The sequence below is a fragment of the Cervus elaphus genome, chromosome 5, assembly GCF_910594005.1.
Source record: "Cervus elaphus chromosome 5, mCerEla1.1, whole genome shotgun sequence".
Lineage (NCBI taxonomy): Eukaryota > Metazoa > Chordata > Mammalia > Artiodactyla > Cervidae > Cervus > Cervus elaphus.
Genome location: NC_057819.1, coordinates 37,765,762 through 37,785,683, shown reverse-complemented (window position 1 = coordinate 37,785,683; position 19,922 = coordinate 37,765,762). Strand labels below are relative to the sequence as shown.

The following is a 19,922-nucleotide window of genomic DNA, read 5'->3' as shown; positions in this document are numbered from 1 at the left end:
ATGTGTCCAAATATAGTTTGCTTTTTTTTCACCTTTTCTTCCCTCTTTGCCATGCTATGAATCCTTTCAGTCTGAGGTTTTTAATTTTTTCATTAATTCTAAGAATGATTTTTTTTTATTGAAGTGCAATTAATTTACAATGGTGTATTAGTTTCAAGTGTATAGCAAAATTATTCATTTATACATATATATCTATTCTTTTTCAGATTATTTTCCACTTTAGGTTATTATAAGATGTTTAGTATAGTTCCCTGTGCTACACAGTAGGTCCTTGTTTACTTATTTTTTTCTTTTATATGTATGTATATGATAATCCAAAACTCCTAATGTAACTCTTGCCCTAACCACACTATCCCCTTTTGTAGCCATAAGTTTATTTTCTATGTCTGTGAGTCTGTTTCTGTTTTGTAAATAAGTTCATTTGTATCACTTTTTTATATTCCACATATAAGTGATATCATATATTTCTTTCTCTTTCTGACTTACTTCACTTAGTGTGATCATCTCTAGATCCATCCATGTTGCAGCAAATAGCATTATTTCATTCTTTTTATGGCTGAGTAATATTCCATTGTAATGGAGTATTATTTGTATACCCTACATCTTCTTTATCCATTCATCTGTTGATGGACATTTAGGTTGCTTTCATATCTTGGTTATTGAAAATAGTGTTGCTATGAATATTGGGGTGCTCGTGTCTTTTAGAATTATGGTTTTCCTTGAATATATGCCCAGGAATGGGACTGTGGGGTCATATGGAAACTCCTTTTTTTAAAGGATCCTTCATACTGTTCTCCATAGTTGTTGTGCCAATTCACATTCCCACCAAAAGTGCAAGAGGGTTCCATTTTCTCCACACCTTCTCCAACATTTATTATTTGTAGACTTTTTGATGATGGCCATTCTGACTTCTTTAATGATTAGCTATATTGCTAAGAAATGTTACTTGAATGTTTCCTCAAGTATTTCCATCTCTCCATTTTTTTAGTCTTACTTTTCCTATAATATTATTTAGGATTTTTTGTTTATGTTTCTTTCCCACATATCACTTAATTCTTCTTTAAGTTTTCTATGTATTTATTCTTGGCTGATTTCTTCTGGCATGTTTCTTAAACTAAACTTCCAATTTGGGACTTTATGGATTATTTATCTACATAACCTATCATTGTTTATTTATTCTACTATACCTTTCTGCATGTTTCATTTTACAGTTTTTTATCCTTGTTGCATATTTTAAACAACTTCTCTCATCTTTTCTAGTTATTCTACTAAATTATATTATTGGTTATTTATTCTACTTTCTCTGATCCCATTGGGATATGAATTCCAATGTGCTGTTTAAGTCTCTCTCCCTTTCCTCTTGTATAAGGCAATCAGGTCTATATCATGGTGTATAACAATTAGGCCTTTTAGTTTGGAGGAACGTCATATGGTATTGAAAATTACAGATAGGCCTTTGTATAATTAGGCCATTCGATTTTTAATGAAACATTTGATAGATATTTTTTCAATTAACATTATTTTCTTTCCCTTTTGTTTGACTATCTGTATAAAGTCTAATCTCATGTGTTTTTGTTATGCCCTGGACTATTTTGTGTTAAACATACAAGAGAGTGCTTTATAAGGAAGCTAGGGGAAAAATACTAGCAGATCATTAATCTTCACAGGCTGTAATGACTGAAGTCTTTAATCAAGGATTCCTCATCCAGCAGCAAAACCAAGTTCTTGAAGGTATTCAGGATTTGCTTCCAAATTCTGAAAAGAGACAGTGAGAACAATCAAGTATAAAATGCACGAGATTAAGATAATGTTAGATAGTTTCAAATCGGCACCTGAAAACTTCCATGTGCAACCTGTCATATTTGGGACACATTGACCTTCTTAGTAAACAAACACTAATAGAAATCTTTTCTAGGATAGCAAAGGATGTAATCACTGAATGCCTCATCTATAATTTTATTTCTTTGATCAGACCTAGCAAATCGTTCAGGGAGCCTTCCATATAACATTTTCATTGTACCTGTTTTCCCGTAGTCATCTAATTTTATCTAATAATTGCTATCTAATGTATTAAGTGATTCTATATAACCTTTGTCCTAGTAGCTGAAACAACAAATGAGTCAAAGTCTAAAATAGGATAAAATCATGCTGACTGAAGCTCAGTAAAAAATCAGACTTCTGCAGACAAAACCACATTTTCAAGAGTAATCAACGAAAGTAGTGGAAAACTGGACAGTCCCTGCTACCCTCATAAGTAGCTTTGGTTGGTAGAGAGTGAAATGAAATGGAAATTTTATAACCTCCCTCACTACTGAGAAATTGGTGATATTCTATTACCATGGGTGGTATGACACAAAATAGATTTGGTCTTTTGCCCTGCATTTCTGGCACAGAGCTTCAAAAACCTTTGGAACTTCCTGGGTGATAGAAATAATTTTTGTTACTCCTAATAAGCCTGGTTTTTTTTTTTTTTTCATTTATTTTTATTAGTTGGAGGCTAATTACTTTACAATATTGTAGTGGGTTTTGTCATACATTGACATGCATCAGCCATGGAGTTACATGTATTCCCCATCCCAATCCCCCTTCCCACCTCCCTCTCCACCCGATCCCTCTGGGTCTTCCCAGTGCACCAGGCCCGAGCACTTGTCTCATGCATCCCACCTGGGCTGGTGATCTGTTTCACCATAGATAATATACATGTTTCGATGCTGTTCTCTCGAAACATCCCACCCTCACCTTCTCCCACAGAGTCCAAAAGTCTGTTCTGTACATCTGTGTCTCTTTTTCTGTTTTGCGTATAGGGTTATCATTACCATCTTTATAAATTCCATATATATGTGTTAGTATGCTGTAATGTTCTTTATCTTTCTGGCTTACTTCACTCTGTATAATGGGCTCCAGTTTCATCCATCTCATTAGAACTGATTCAAATGAATTCTTTTTAATGGCTGAGTAATATTCCATGGTGTATATGTACCACAGCTTCCTTATCCATTCGACTGCTGATGGGCATCTAGGTTGATAAGCCTGTTTTGACAATGAAGTTGTGCTAGCAAGGTGACTCATGGTGGGCCCACAGAAGGATTCAACAGAGGGGCTGACCAAGACATGAGAGGGTTGGAACTTTCAGTCCCATCTCCCAGCCTCTGGGGAATAAAGGGGAACTGGAGATTGAATTTAATCATGTGGTTAATAATTTAATCAATATGCACCTGTGTAATTAGGCCACGGTAAAACATGTTGAATAAGGTAATTCAGAGAGTATCCAGGTTGATGAACACGTTGATGTTTTTTGTGTGCCCGGATTCCGGGAGGAGAAAGAACATGACCCTTCATCTCCCCTCTCCCTAGCCAGCCTTGTCCTATGTCTCCCATTTACCTAATCCTGAGTTTTATCCCTTATAATAAAACTGTAATCTTAAATATAGCTCTTCCTTGAATCTTGTGAGTTTTTCTAGAAGGGGCAGGCATTGAGGGAACTCCTAAATCTGTAGGAAGTCATACAGGAGTGTCAAGCAACCTAGGGCTTTCAACTGGTGTCTGAAGTAGGGACAATTTAGTGGGATTGAGCTGGTTAACCTGTGTGATCTGTGCTGACTCCAGGCAGTTAATGCCAGAATGGAACTGAATTTACAGGACACCCGGTTGATGTCAGAGAATCACTTATTGCTTATAAAATTTAAAATTGGCAATTAGAATGATGGTGCCAATAGGTAATATTCATCAATAGGTAAATAAATAATTGAAAGAAAAAGTATTTCATCTCGTTTAGAAATGGAACTTTTAATAGCATTTTATTTATGCTATATCAAATACCATAATATGTTATTTTTTGTTTGATTTTATCTGATAATATTTATAGTAATAAGTCTAAGGATAACTCCAGTCACTTCAGTAAACCCAAATACCTTTCACTCCTTTCTTTGCCCAGAGGAACCACTGCTCTTTGTGTTCTAGTAATCTCTGCTGGAGCTTCAAAAAGTTCCCCAGGCAGAAAAACTAAAGTGAGGTTGGGGATCACTTCATATGTTTCCTGTCTTTCAAGGATCATAGTTCTGAGCTATTTGGGTTGCAATGCTTAAAAACAAGCGCTTCATATATTTTGCCCAGATTTATAGTTATTTGCTCAAAGGCAAGCTGATACCTGTTACTCCCTTATGGCTGCAAACAGAAATTAATAGTAATGTTTTTACACATCACTGTTTGCATGCATGCTCAGTCGCTTCAGTCATGTCCAACTCTTTGCAACCCCATTGACTGTAGCCCACCAGGCTCCTCTGTCCTTGGGGTTTTCCCAGCAAGAATACTGGAATAGGTTGCCATGCCCTCCTCCAGGGGATCTTCCCAACCCACATCTCCTGCATTGCAGGCAGATTCTTTACCCCTGAGTCACAGAGGAAGTCCATGTCGCTTTTTATGTGTGTGTGTGTTAGTCACACAGTCGTGTCCGACTCTTTGTGACCCTATGGACTGAAGCCTGCCAGGCTCCCCTGTCCATGGGATTCTCCAGGCAAGAATATTGGAATGGGCTGCCATTCCCTTCTCCAGTCACTTTTTATAGCACTCTAAAAATTACATTCTTTTCAAATATTTAATTTATTATGAAAAATTTTAGATACAAACCTAAAAATATGCAAGTATTTGTGTGAGTTGCAGAAACTAACGTAGGGAATTGTGAGATCCATTTGTATATTTTTGTTTGTGATACAGATGAAATCAGTAGGCTCTGGGATATGACGTCCTGAAAACTGAAAGAGAAGAACCACACTAGAAATTAAGATTTTGGAACTGTTGGCTCCATTTTTGAGTCTCACTTTGGATTTCTCAAAGTAGATGAAATCACCTCATTTGAGGCAGTCTATTAAGGAAAAAGAAAACTACCCAGAAGTGAATGCTGAGGTATTTTAATATTTAACTGTTATTCAAGGAGGAAGTACCAGAGAAAAAGACAAGGAATAAGGAATAAAGAAAGGTAGGAGAAAGGTATGAAAACACAGCCAAGAAAAATTTATTTAAGAAAGACAAGGGATCCACTATCTCAAGAATAGTGAGATCAAGAAAGACAGACTGAACGGAGGCCACTGTATCTAATAGTGCACAGTAGTTGAGTGTATTTAAATTGAGATGCTGAGTTTTCAGAAGGGAGTGTGGAGATTCAGAAAGGATAGCACTACATGCAAGACTGCTCAATGGCACGCGGGATGTGGTCTAAAGCACACAGGGCAATACACTTTAGATAGGGTTCTGGCAGCACTGGTTTTAGAGGGTTTAAAACCAGTAGTCATCAGGTGACTACTGTCTAGTACTTAGGTTCATTTAGGAAGAATGAACCTATTTTTTTAATCAAAAAGAAAAAAAAGATGCAGCAGCACTACAGTGTCTTGCTTTCTACCCTGCTTCCAGGGCAGGATGTATTAACAGTCCAGGATTCTTTCCCTGATTGTCTTGAATTCACCAAACTGTTTTTGTTTTTGTTTGCCAAACTTCTGTTCAGAGAAATTCCTTAGGATCAGGTTGGATTAGAAGGCATTGTTCAAACAAGAAGAAAGTGCCAACTACAGCAGTCTCATTCCACTATGGTTGTTTTGTAAAGTTCTTATCGTTCTTTCATCCTTCCAGTTCCTGCATTTTAGAGCAAGTTAAGCTTTCTAATAACTCCATCTCTCCTAAGTGTTGTATCAGAAGCGGGATCTCGTTTCTCAATGATTCATTTCCAACTCAAAGAAGCAGAATAAATAGTCATTATCAGATCTGCAGGTTTATCTTGCTTAAGGGGACAAAATTTAATAAACAGCAGAAATAAAACCATTAAACTATATATGTTTAGGATGCATGTATTAACATCAATGCATTTTAAATCAAATATGGAATTTCTCTGCAGTCATGAAATTAAAAGACACTTGCTCCTTGGAAGAAAAGCTATGAAAATCTTAGATAGCATATTAAAAAGCAGAGACATCACCTTGCCAACAAAAGGTATGTATAGTCAAAGCTATTGGTTTTTCCAGTAGTCATGTACAGATGTGTGAGTTGGACCATAAAGAAGGCTGAGCACCAAAGAACTCATGCTTTTGAACTGTGGTGCTGGGGAAGACTCTTGAGAGTCCTTTGGACAGCAAGGAGATCAAATCAGTCCATCCTGAAGGAAATCAATCCTGAATATTCATTGGAAGGGCTAATGCTGAAGCTGAAGCTCTAATACTTTGGCCACCTGATGCGAAGAGCCAAGCCACTGAAAAAGACTCTGATGCTGGAAACAATCGAGGGCAGGAGAAGGGGGCGACAGAGGATGAGATGGTTGGATGGCATCACCAACTCAATGGACATGAGTTTCAGCAAATCTGGGAGACAGGGAAGGACAGGAAAGCTGTCCATGGGGTTGCAAAGGGCCAGACACAACTTAGTGACTGAACAATGAACAGCAATGGGACTTCTATATTCTTATGAAGGAGAAATAATCATAAATGATATTTTGTATAACAAGAGCATGGATTTATTTATTTGGTGATGGAAAGTTTAGGTGGATCCAGTTTTATGGCTATAATCTTCCTTATGAAGTAGGAAGAAAGATAATTTGCTAAGAACTAGGAAAGTTGAGGCAAAATGCTGAAGTTAAAGGGAATGGGGTAAATTCGAAAGGTACTCCTCCAAATTCAGAAATAACTAGAAAGACAAAAACTGCTTGACATTGTTCTTCATTGAGTCATTCTGCTACCAATCTTCTGTATAATTTATACCCCTCCACTTCACTCCTGAAGTGCTCAGAGGACACCACTTAGGAAGAGAGGGAGCAGATACTTGGAATCATGAAAACTGGGATTCTTTTTTTCAGGTGCAGTTAATGAAAGAATATGATGGCAGTATGGTTCAAGGTACTGACTAGAGATTAACGAAGACAAGAGAGGGTGTCTGCACTTGAGGCAATTTGGGTGCCAAAAAAGGGAGTAATATGACAGGCAGGCAAGATTAGCAGGCCAAGTGGAAGACTATCCAAGATACTGTACACGGAGTGGATGTCAAGAACTGTGAAATGTTCAAGATTTAACTCTATGTGCCATACTTTTATGAATGTACATGGAAGACACAGACTCTTAGTTTGTAAATAAATGATGATTGCTTACTCACAGGAATAAAATTAGCCAGAATACATGCATTCAATTTTGCACTGGTTCTTCAGGCACTGATTTTCACAGGGCAACACAAAGGGCTGACCACACCTACAAATGCAGTGGGTTGATTACAGGAGAGGAAAGTTGAGTTTAGGGAATCCAAATGTTTCATAATGGTCAGTGAGCATTCCTGCCCTTCTGGTAGAAGATATTATATTTATCACACTGGATGGTGAACACAGCAGTCCTTTGCTCTTGAGGAAGGCACTGTCTTTCAAGAGTGTAAGCAAACATACTGCTTGTTCTGGAGGGAGATTATTTCTAATTTGGAGCATTTTCTAGGTACCCATTCTTTTAAAGATTGTTCAGGAAAAAAGGGTTTCCCTGGTGTCTCAGATGTTAAAGCGTTTGCCTGCAGTGCAGGAGAGCCAGGTTGGACCCCTGGGTCAGGAAGATCCCCTGGAGAAGGAAATGGCAACCCACTCCAGTACTCTTGTCTGGAAAATTCCATGGAAGAAGGAGCCTGGTAGGCTACAGTCCATGGGGTTGCAAAGAGTTGGACATGGCTGAGCGACTTCTCTTTCTTTTCAGAAAAGAGGGCAGTCAGTACCACACTTTCAATATGTGCAGAAATGTGAGACAACCATGGAGACTTACCTTCTGACAGTGGGCATCTGATTTATGGATTTTGTGAGTAAAACTGTTTCAGGTGATGACAATTTCTTGACTATGGTTTTGAGAGCTCAGGGCTGAGAAGGAAATAAATCAAGAGCTGGATATGTTATTTGAATATTGGAATTTCCTAGGATGATAGCCAACATTTACATTGAAAGGAAAATAGTAAAGTCTTCAATGATAAGTATGATATAATATATAATAATGTATTATATATAATGTATGCATAAGTAAAGGATATACAGGCCATAAACAATAGGAATTAGAAAAAGTGGAGTCTTACAGTTAGATGGTATAGCTCAACTGTGTGGATCACAACAAACTGTGGGAAATTCTTCAAGAGATGGGAATACCAGACCACCTGACCTGCCTCCTGAGAAATCTGTATGCAGGTCAAAAAGCAACACTTATAACTGGACTTAGAAGAACAGTCTGGTTCCAAATCTGGAAAAGAGTACATCAAGGCTGTATATTGCCACCCTGCTTATTTAACTTATGTGCAGAGTACATCATGAGAAATGCTGGACTTGATGAAGCACAAGCTGGAATCAAGATTGCCGGGGGAAATATCAATAAGCTTAGATATGCAGATGACACCATCTTTATGGCAGAAAGCAAACAAGAACTGAAGAGCCTCTTGATGAAAGTGAAAGAGGAGAGTGAAAAAGTTGGCTTAAAACTCAACATTCAGCAAACTAAGATCATGGCATCTGGTCCCATCACTTCATGGAAAATACATGGGGAAACAGTGGAAACAGTGGCAGATTAATTTTTTAGGCTCCAAAATCACTGCAGATGGTGACTGCAGCCATGAAATTAAAAGACGCTTGCTCCTTGGAAGGAAAGTTATAACCAACCTAGACAGCATATTAAAAAGCAGAGACATTACTTTGCCAACAAAGGTCTGTCTAGTCAAGACTATGGTTTTTCCAGTAGTCAGGTATGGATGTGAGAGTTGGACTATAAAGAAAGCTGAGTGCTGAAGAATTGATGCTTTTGAACTGTGTTGTTGGAGAAGGCCCTTGAGAGTCCCTTGGACTGCAAGGAGGTCCAACCAGTCCATCCTAAAGGAAATCAGTCCTGAATATTCATTGGAAGGACTAATGCTAAAGCTGAAACTCCAATACTTTGGCCACCTGATGCCAAGAACTGACTCATTGGAAAAGACCCGGAAAAGATTGAAGGCAGGAGGAGAAGGGGACAACAGAGGATGAGATGGTTGGATGGCATCACCGACTTGATGGACATGAGTTTGAGTACACTCTGGGACCTGGTTATGGACAAGAAGGCCTGGCATGCTGCAGTTCATGGGGTCGCAAAGAGTCAGACATAACTGAGCAACTGAACTGAACATAGCCCAAATAAGGATTTAAGACAATGCATATAAGTAACAGCATGAAGAAAATGATTTTTTTACACTAAGGAAATTGAAAGAAGGCAAGAAAATCTTTTTGAAATATCATCGTTGCCCTAATTCTCAAGCTTCAGTGGATGTTTCTAGTAAAAGCCATTGAAGATAATCATTTAGGAAACTGAAATCCCTTAGCCCATCATCCTGTGTCTAAAGACTGAGACAGATTAGCTGAAAGGCCCATGCAACAATGACTAAAAGACATCACAAACCTACCCAACTCTAAAGTACTTCTGGAAGTATTTCATTTTGTAGTCATTCTCTGTGTACTGCTTAAAAGAAGAAGAATCCATTCATTTATCACATCATGGAAACAATATGGATCTAAGTAAAGGATCAATGTATTTTATTTGTTAAGAACCCAGGCTTTTGAGTTAGACAGAGCTAACTTTTTGTCCCAGGTCTGCCACTTAATTCTTGTTTAACCTAGAGAAAATCAACTAAGTTTCTACATTTGATTTCTTTATTTCTAAAGTGGGATGAGAGGAGAATGATGGTGATGATGATAAGATTGTTTTAGAATTAAATGAGACAAAATATAAAGGTCTCGATAACTAGAAAATCCAAGAATGATATTTATTATCACTGTTCATCTTGTCAACAGACAGTCATAACTTTATCACTCAAATCAGAAGATTTGATATTTGTCTCTAAGTAATCTTAAATCATACTTGAAATTATAGTGATTCCTCCCAACTTGGAATAATGCATTTCCATCTCAGTTTAAATCAGTTCAGATCAGCTTAGCAGTTTAAATGATTTGTAAGACCTATTCCTGTTCTGGGTTCTTGGAGTAAATATATGAAGAGGTTTTTTACCCTAATTATAAAGAAAAGAAAGTTTGTCACTTGCTATGACACAGATATGACCTCTTAGAACATCTTTAGTTGACTCATAGAAATGGGGCTTCCCAGGTGGCTCAGTGGTAAAGAATCCACCTGCCAATGCAGGAGACAGGAGACACGGGTTCAATCACTGGGTGGGGAAGATCCCCTGGGGTAGGAAATGGCAACCCACTCCATTATTCTTGCCAAGATAATCCCATGGACAGAGGAGCCTGGCAGGTTATAGTCCATGGGGTCGCAAAAGAGTTGGACATGATTGAATGACTGAGCATGCACATGCACAATGGCCTGAAAAGGACTCTAAGACCATGAGGGGTTGGGGGTGGGGGGGCCCACCAAGTTTATTTTGAGAGTTTGCTGAAGATTAGAGGAAGGATGAATGCATCCCAAGCCAAATAAAAGCAAAATGAGGTAACATTTAATTTCACCTGCTGAGGATGACTTTACTACTTTACTGAGAATTTGACATTTGAGTTGAGCCTGGAAAAAAAAAATGAATAGGATTAGAGAAGAAAAGTTGAAAAAGCATTTCAAGCAGAGAGACAACAATAAACAAAGAAATGCATGAGATAGAAAGGATATCAAATGCTTGGGAAAATAGTGTCTTAAAAACAGAGAGAGTACTCATAGCAATAAGATGGGAATGTACAATAAATGGATTTGAATGGCATGCCAAGGATTTGGACTTTGTCATGAGGTAATGGACAATGCCAGTGAAATTTATCAATGAACACATGAACAGATTGAGTATTTAAGATTACTGGCAACAGGGTGTGTGATGTATTTAGAGGAATAAATGCCGAACGTGAGATTAGATACTAAAATATTCAGGTAAGAGATAGGTAAGCTCAATAAATAGAACAAGCAGTGAATTCAAACTTGAAAGAGAACAGTTGTGAACTGTTACATATGGGAACTATAAAAGTGAAGGTACATAAAAACGCCTTTACCTATTCAATGAAACAAGTAAGTATCTGAAATGGTGTTAAATAAATTTTGCTTTGGACATGATGAATTTTCAACCATCTTCTGCAACTTTATGGAATCAGACATGTTCCAGGTCAGTGTCGGCAAACTTTCTGTTAAAGGACCCTATAGTAAATGTTTTAGGTGTTGCATGCCACATACTCTCTTTGACAACTACTCAGCTCTGCCACTACTGGGAGAAAGCAGCCATAACAATGAACAAGTGCGGCTGTACTCCAGTAAAACGAAATCTGCAAAACAGGCAGTCAGTCTGGGGCCCTGTAGTTTAAATGATGCTTGAAGATGTGAATCTGGCTACGTTCACCCAGAAAAAATAAATTTCAAGAGGGAAACAAGATTTTTGTGGGAGGTTGTGAAAGAGGAAATGATGGAAAACACTGGAAGAGTGTTGTCAGACATGTAGGGAATTAATAATAATCAGCAAAGATATGGGTCATGGAAAAGGCAAGATAGCATTTCCAGGAGAAAGAAGTGGCCACTGGTGCTCCCTGTTTTCGTTTGCCAAAGTAATTCCATCAGGGAGTGTCAGTCAGTCAGTCAAGTGGAACTTACATCATATTTCCTCAGATAACCAACATAGGAAAAATATTTAAAGTAGTACTTTTGCTTGTGCTCAATGAAAGGATTGTAAGTGTGATTTTTGTCCAGTCTTGACCACATAATATCAAAATGAGAATTAAGGGGATGGTTAGTTGTGCAAATATTTAGTATGACACTGTTGCCATGGTGACCATTATGTAGAGTAATCAGCTGCTGACATGGTGAGGTTCAATTGGCTGGTGCCTACTTTGTGATTGCATTTCACATCAGATAGTAGATCTGCAATAAGATAATTGTCAATACAAACAGCACTATTAATTATTTGATATAAACTCTCATAAAAACATTTAAGAACTGTTAAATATTTTTCTGAAGCATTCCCTAAATAATAGTGCTTTTTTTTTTTCCTGAAACTACTTTCTCCTCACTTCTTATTTTTCATGGTGGAAGAGGACTCAGAAGGAATAGGACTCCACTTTGCTAGGAATGGTAAAAGTATGAGAAGAGGAGTCCTCTTCTAGAAACAATATGCTATAAAAATACTTGCAAGTGTTAAACCAAGCTGGACAAAGAAAAAACAATCTATAAATCACTAATCAAGAGCTAGTTAAAATTATATCTGTTTCCTTCTTGAAGAAAGTATGGTTTCTGCTCAAAATTTCAGGATTTGTATTGTGTACCTAAAGGAAGCCATGATCCTACATCCTATTTGTGGTCATGCCTTCATGGGAACCAAAGGCAACATGTAATAAGCAAATAACAATTCTGATTGCTTCATATTCCAAACCTTATAAAAATGAATATTATTCACTAAGGTTTACTTAGCCACAACTCCCATTGGCTTTAGTGGGAGCTTTGCCATGGCTAAAGACCACAAATGAGGTCCATGTTTCTGGTAATAAAAAGACTGCTCTGTTAACTGTGGAGAAACTGTTAAACCACAGAGTGAAAGAAAACAGTTTCATGTCACTGGAGAAGTCTCCAAGTTGACTTCCATTAAAATGTAACCTTAGAGTAGGATGTGGATGATTAGAAAGTACTTAGGATAAAGGACAAAGGTTAGTTTCCCCAAAGACAAACCGTGTTCAAGTGAATGGAGACTGTAGATGGGACGCCTAAGGATACTGGCGCTTTTCCCATTCTGACACTTACTTGACTTGTCTTCTTTGGCAAGTTATCTGCAGGTCGTCCCTCTCTCCTGGTCCCATGAGCCAAATCCGAGCCCTGGTCATCTCACAGCTGGACCCCACTTACCTTTCCTCCAAACAATCCCTGCTTCCTGCATTTCTGTGTTCCAGTCAGCCAAATACTCTCCTGCTCGTACTATCTTCATAGCTTGTCTTTCAGTTCATGTTGCTCTTCTCTTTAGAAATCCCTCAGCAATTTCCCATCCTTATTTCCTCATCTTTGGCCTTCAGTTCCTCAATGACCTTTGGACCTGTCACTGGTTCATCCTTACCAAACTGGTATATTCAAGTGGGAATGCTAACAAATTCAGCAGAGACTTATGCATTGAGAAAAACCAGCCCTTCTGAATTTCAGGGGCTTAAAAATAAGTGTCAGTCAATTTGGGATTCTACCATATGGGAAAATGAGTATCCTAAAGCAATTTGTTAGATTTTTTTCATCCTTTTTAATATTAAGGTCAAAGAAGAGGTTTCACCTAGGTTTGATTACCCAAAGCTTTTCTTTGTTTTTCCATATAATTAAAACCATAGCAATTTTTTATTAAAGCTGGAATGAACTTCTTTTATTATCAGGTCTGTGGTTTGAAAACTGTTACTGTTTTCAGTATGTATAAAGACACATCTTATACAAAAAATATTTTTTAAAGGAAGTTGTTATCTTGAGCCAAAGTGAGAATCTCTGAGTAGGGCTTCCCAGGTAAAGAACCCACCTGCCAATGCAAGAGACATGGGTTCGATCCCTGGGTTGGGAAGATCCCCTGGAGGAGGGCATGGCAACCCACTGCAATATTCTTGCTTGGAGAATCCCATGGACAGAGGAGCCTGGCGGGCTACAGTCCATAGGATTGCAAAGAGTCAGACACGTAAGCTGCAAGTCAGATTCGTGCAACTTAGCACGCATGTAAGAATCCCCAAGGACTATTCACCCTTTCCTGTACAGGTCCTGAGAGGTGACTTGAGGCCATAAGAACTTCACCAGTGCATTCTGGCTTCCTCAGTTTACAGCTGAGAAAACTGAAGCTTAAAGAGTAAATTTTATTCAGAGCTATATAGTTAAAGGCCAAGCTGCACTAGAAGTCAGTGTCCTGATGTGGGATCTACAGGACTGCTGCTTCTATTGCCTCCATAACCACTCTTTCTTGTTTTTTCTTGGGGGTGGGTGGGGAGAGGAAGCCATCTGTCCAGTTTGAGTGATCCTGTGATGGAATTTAGCATAAATTGTGGGAATATTTTCATTACCTTTAGTGGAATTCTATGTTGTCTGTACAAAATGGCTAAGGCCTTCTCTAATCACAAAGCCAGTGACTCAAGTTCAGGGGCTTTTGGGGGCCTATTAACTGTTTTAGCTTAGCAATGATTGAAATAGAAGTTACTAGCCTTTGTGAAAAAAATCATGAATAGACTTATCTACCCAGTTATTAGATGACTTACTGATTGAATTTATAAGGCTGAGAATTGTTTACATGGATGAGAAAAAGAAGTGTTTGGGTAGGAATAGTCTCCTGTCAGGCCCATCCCTAACTTGGGGCTCAAGCTCAGGGCAAAACTCCATATGGAGGTTGATATGCGTTCACGCATGCATGCTCAGCTGTGTCCAGTTCTTTGCAATCCTATGGACTGTAGCCAGGCAGGCTCCTCCGTCCGTGAGATTTCCTGGCAAGAATACTGGAGTAGGTTGCCATTCTCTCCTCCTGAGGATCTTCTCGACCCAGGGATCAAACCCATGTCACCTGTGTCTTCTACATTCGCAGGCAGATTCTTTATCACTGAGCCACCTGGGAGGTTGGTATAGCAAGTATTTTAAGATTGTAAGTGAGGTGAGGCCCATAGCCTCACTATCTGAGTTTCAGTCTTCCATCCACCTTCCCCTGCTCCCTGAGGACCGCTCTTTCAGCCCTGGGACCTCAGGGGTACTTGGCTCTGTCCTGGGCCAATCTTCATTCTATGGATGCATCTTCTGGAGAAGGGTAGGGTAGGCTGAGCACCAAAAAATTGATGCTTTTGAACTGTGGTGTTGGAGAAGACTCCTGAGAGTCCCTTGGACTGCAAGGAGATACAACCAGTCCATCCTAAAGGAGATCAGTCCTGGGTGTTCATTGGAAGGACTGATGCTGAAGCTGAAACTCCAGTACTTTGGCCACCTCATGCAAAGAGTTGACTCATTGGAAAAGACCCTGATACTGGGAGGGATTGGAGGCAGGAGGAAAAGAGGATGACAGAGGGTGAGATGGTTGGATGGCATCACCGACTCGATGGACATGAGTTTGAGTAAAAACTGGGAGTTGATGATGGACAGGGAGGCCTGGCATGCTGTGATTCATGGGGTTGCAAAGAGTCGGACACGACTGAACTGAACTGAACTGAGGGTGGAAACTGAGGCTGAGTGCAGGACTCCTGGTTGGTGTCCAGATCTGTTAGGACCCCAAATGGAACCCTCTTGGGTAGGCTCCCTAGTGATCTGGAATAGATCATCCTCTCTCCTCAGACTCTCACTTCTCGACTCAGCATCTCCAGGTTAAGCATCTCCCCAAACTGTCCTCTGTCCTGCAATTCTTAACTTTTACATTATTCCCAAGTAGAACTCCCTCGAAAGCATAATTTGACACATTGAAAAGTCATTTCTAAACAAGAAATACCAGAGGTTTGTATGGCTTAATGATGCTGATATTTTGCATTTACATACATTTAGTAGAGTTTTGTGTGTGAAGCAGAAGCGGAATTCTTTGAACACCTCTGATTAAGAATGAACAAACAAATATCCTATTGAAGGGAAACTTCCTGATTATGTGATTTCTGGACCAGAAAATTAGGGATTTTTCAACTTCAGGCTACAAAGCAGTATGGGGCAATTTGGAAAACACCTTATTTGTTAAATTTTCTTCATAAATGAGGTCATGAATTGTTTTTAAAAATAACTTGGTTTTATTAATGAAATGATATACATAACTAGTTTCTTCTGACTGAAAAATCTATAAGACTTTCATTCCAAAGGAGAAATACATAGAGAAATATATATCGTTCTTATAAATATTTCACTCCTAAAATCACCTTACTGAGTAAAAGAAGAATGCCTTCAGTCATCAGCTAAAGTCAGTAGCTCACATGAGCATTTAAAAAAGTTTAGACACACCAAAGCATGGTGCTTTAACATTAGAAATAGTTCTGATTCTGTAATGTTTCCTCTCATGCTGTTACTTTCCACTGACAGGTAAGAGTGAGGTTTTGACACTCTTAATATAACATAGGGTGTTAATCTTATAATCACCCTGTCAGCACTTTCTGTCAGAGTGTTAATGGCCACCTTTCAGCCACTCAGAGGCTCTTGCCAATAAAAATAATACCGGCATTCAGCCAACCAGAAGTTATTCAGCTACTTTTTTTCTATTCATTTTTTTAAAAGAATGAATAAATTAAAAAGTACCAGTCTTAGAGGCAGAAGTCTGTCTTTATGTCACACTTCCCTATTTCTGCAAGTCAATTCTTTGCGTCATAATAAAACTCAAGCTTTTTTCTTAATTTGAATCTTTGCACTATTTTTGAGCTATTCGAAGTATTTCTCTTTTCATATAAATATTCCAAGAAAAAGGCCTATCTTGGCTGAAAATATAAAACATCATTTTGATGAAATTGAAAAGGATGACTACCTATATACAATTAAGAATTGCCAAAGAACCAGTACATTTGAAAGCAACCACTAATACATCTATATAACAATATATCATATTATTATATATCAGAAACCTCTAGAATCCATTTCATACAGAGCTTTGAAATAAAACAAATTAATGGAATTATAATCACCGAAAATTGTTATGTTCCAGATTTGATTCTTTATTGAGTCAATTAAAAAAAAAAAAGCCTACAACATTTGCCTCTGGCTAATCAGACTATGAGGAAAAAATGAAAGTTGACTGCTAGGGAAGATTATCTCACCAGCTGCTAGTTCCATTCTCTGATATTCACTTCATTCTTTTGATTTTTCTTTCCCCCCTTACCTTCTAAAGACATTCATTTGGGTTTGAGGACTTCTGTTCTGTGTTAACTGCTGTCTTCCAGCTCATCCAAATTATACCCAACTGTCCTGCAGCAGAAGCAGAAGCAGACCCTGTATTTAGATGTTCTAAATTAGTGCTCTGTGTGTGTGTGTGTGTGTGTGGTGATATGTGTTTATAGCATCTTTGATAAGGAAATAGCTCTGTGATGCATAATTTCTTACTGAAATATCAGGATATTTAACATTATATGTATGCCTTTCCCAGTGGAATGCCTACTTATAGATCTACAGTTATCATAAACAGAAGGGTCAGTATGAAAATCTGACATTTAATGAACTGAATTTCTCATTTTTTATTTCACCTTAGCTGGTGTGCCTTTTTTATCTCGTGTTTTTTTTTTTTAAGTGACATTTATACAATAGTATTATGAATAGTATTGATTGAAACAGAGTTTCTGAAATAGCTGGACTGTTTTATTTATGTTAAGAATAAATCTGTCATTCTTTTCTTTTTAATCATAATACTTTTAGATGGTGTTTTATTTTTCCTAATGGCAGACTGCACATGGAAAATATATCTCCAAAAAAAAATTCAAAGAAATTCATAATATCCTCTTTTCATTGAAAACTAAGTGAATATATCAGCAAATATTTCACTGGGTTTGGATCTGAAGCAGGGAAAACAATGAAGTACCAAGTTTAGAAATAATTTTATGAGGACATGGGTCACATACTTTTCTGAGAAATTCCTTTCCCAAAATGCTGATTAAAACAAACTCAAGCTAAAATTTGAAGCTGAAAACCCAAGTTCAGTTTAAAAAGGAGTGGAAATTTCATCAATCTTGTATTATGTATAATGTTCTGCCTAGACACAGAAGATAGGAGTAGAAAGTTTAATTGTAAGATCAACTGAACTTACTTTAAGCCACTGTCGTTGTCTCTAAGAAAATATACTGAAATCTAAATTACAGATTAGATGTCTCTTATGGTATAATTGCAATGAAATTTTATGGTGTATACAAATAACCTGGTTTCTAAGACTTTTTTATAGATTACTTCTTTTTCAAGAAGAATAAGATGCTAGTGTAATTTCCTTTAATTCCTTAATTTCATCTATGCAATAAGATCAAATTAGATGAGGATTCTCTCTCTCCTACCAGAAGAGGGTCTATTTTCTCAAAATCTTTAGTGTTCTATGAGAGAGGAGAAGGGATTACAGAATTGTAGAAGTAGATATTATTTGGGTCGTCACTGGGTCACTAAGGAGGGCGAGATTGGTTGAGATCTACAGTTAGGCTTAGTAGAAGCAGATAACCCAAACCACTGAGATAGGTATATGACACTGGTTTTTGGAGTTGTTTTTTTTTTTTTAATCTAGCAATTAACTCTATTAAAGTACTGTCAAACATGATCAGCGACTTAGGGACATTATATTTGATGATCTCAAAGTTCCTTTATGTTATATGACTTGTCTCAGACTAAAATTTGGTTAATTCATTGAAGGCATTTTATAACTCAGGTGTATATCATTTCTTCCTAAAGATATGGAGAAATTTTTAATTTCTTTTTTGTCTTTTAAAAAATTGAATTAGCTAAATGATATTTTTGTTTACATTTCTACTAAGTCCTTAAAATATTTAATCAGTAATCTTAATTATGTTGTCGTCAAAGCAGTATGCATTTAATTAAAGAATAAAGCACCTTCATATTCCTTCTTTTTCTCACCTTTTCATAACTTTCTCATCCTCCAAATGTAACAGACTCTATTTTCGTGGCAATTATCTTTTTCTTGCTTCTGAATAATCCAGCCTTCTGAAGTTCTTGATCACCTGAGTCAGGTTTTCCAGATACCAGGACGCAATGGCATAATATTAGGGCGGTTGAGATAAGTTTTTATCTTTTTGTGCTTAAAACATGTTAAATACTAAAAAGAAAAATTCTAATTAATAACAATAATGGTCAATATATCACACTAATTGTTTTATTTGTGTGTCTGCGTGTGTGCTGTCACGTCCAACTTTTTGTGACTCCCAGGGACTGTAGCCCACCAGGCTCCTCTGTCCATGGAATTCTCTAGGAAAGAATACTGAAGTGGGTTGCCATGCCCTTCTCCAGGACTCTTCCTGACCCAGGGATCAAACCAGGCCTCCTGCATTGCAGGTGGATTTTGTAGCACTGCGCCACCAGGGAAGCCCTTTGTAAACAACAACAAAATGACTCCTGGTAGATTTTCTGAAGAGTGACTTCCTTTGAAGGACATGAGGGGCTCACAGGATTTTAGGGAAGGCTGAAGATGAACAGCTTCTCAACTGTCCAGAACCACTTTCAGTATCAAGACTTGCTCGACAGTCTTCCTGGGAATGGACCAAATCCAGCTCATTCTTTCAGCTTTACTGTACACTGCATCAGTTTCAGAGTCCCTGGCCTTGCCAGTGTGGGGAATGCAAAAAGGATGTCCAGTGAACTGAAGGCAGCTTTTGAAGAGAGGGGCAGGCACAAGGATTTCATGTTCCACCAGGGTAACTTTCAACAAGAAGACGTTCATCTGCGAATCAAATTGTGGCGTTGGGTGGTCAAAATACTAACTCATTACAGTAATATTTATGTTTATAAGTGAAGCACTAGTTTGCCACCAGTGGCAAGAAAACTCATATAAAAATGTGATGGTTAGGTAATGAGAAGAAAAGAAGGGAAAAGAGCTTGCTTTTATAGATACTCTAAAACCAACCAAAAGAAGTCATGTTAACATACACTAATAACAGCAAAACATTAATGACTTAGAAGTTATAGGTCACTCGGGGCTGACTAAAAGAAACAGGTGTTAAGACATTTACTTAGGATGATGACAGTCAGCTACTAATTAAATCATTAACTAAGGATTCTGCAACACTTTGGCAGTACTTAACATGCTCGAATCAGTTTCTCACACCTAGTTTAAAGGGGCGCTCTTGCTTTCTTTCTATCATTAAATAAACTTTGCTTAATTAGCAGTAACCTTCTCAAGTTTGCCAAACATAGTTTGGCACTTAGTCTAACTAAACATGGGATAAACTAAGAAAAAACTTTAAGAAAATTACTTTGTACTATTTTTATTAAATATGCCAGAAGGAAATACAAAACAACACAAAACAAACTGAAAAAATAAAATCTCTACTAAGATATCAAAAAATG

The 19,922-nt window shown here is 37.8% G+C and overlaps 1 long non-coding RNA gene across 3 annotated transcripts in view; it reads right to left on the bottom strand.

Moving 5' to 3' along the window:
- Positions 1-798: 798 nt before the first annotated feature.
- The window catches only part of LOC122694085, a 273,416-nt gene continuing 254,292 nt past the window's right edge, over positions 799-19,922 (bottom strand). For all 3 annotated transcript variants that reach the window (XR_006341103.1, XR_006341102.1, XR_006341101.1), the window contains one exon: positions 799-1,755. This is a non-coding gene — a long non-coding RNA (uncharacterized LOC122694085). The remainder of the gene's footprint in view (positions 1,756-19,922) is intronic.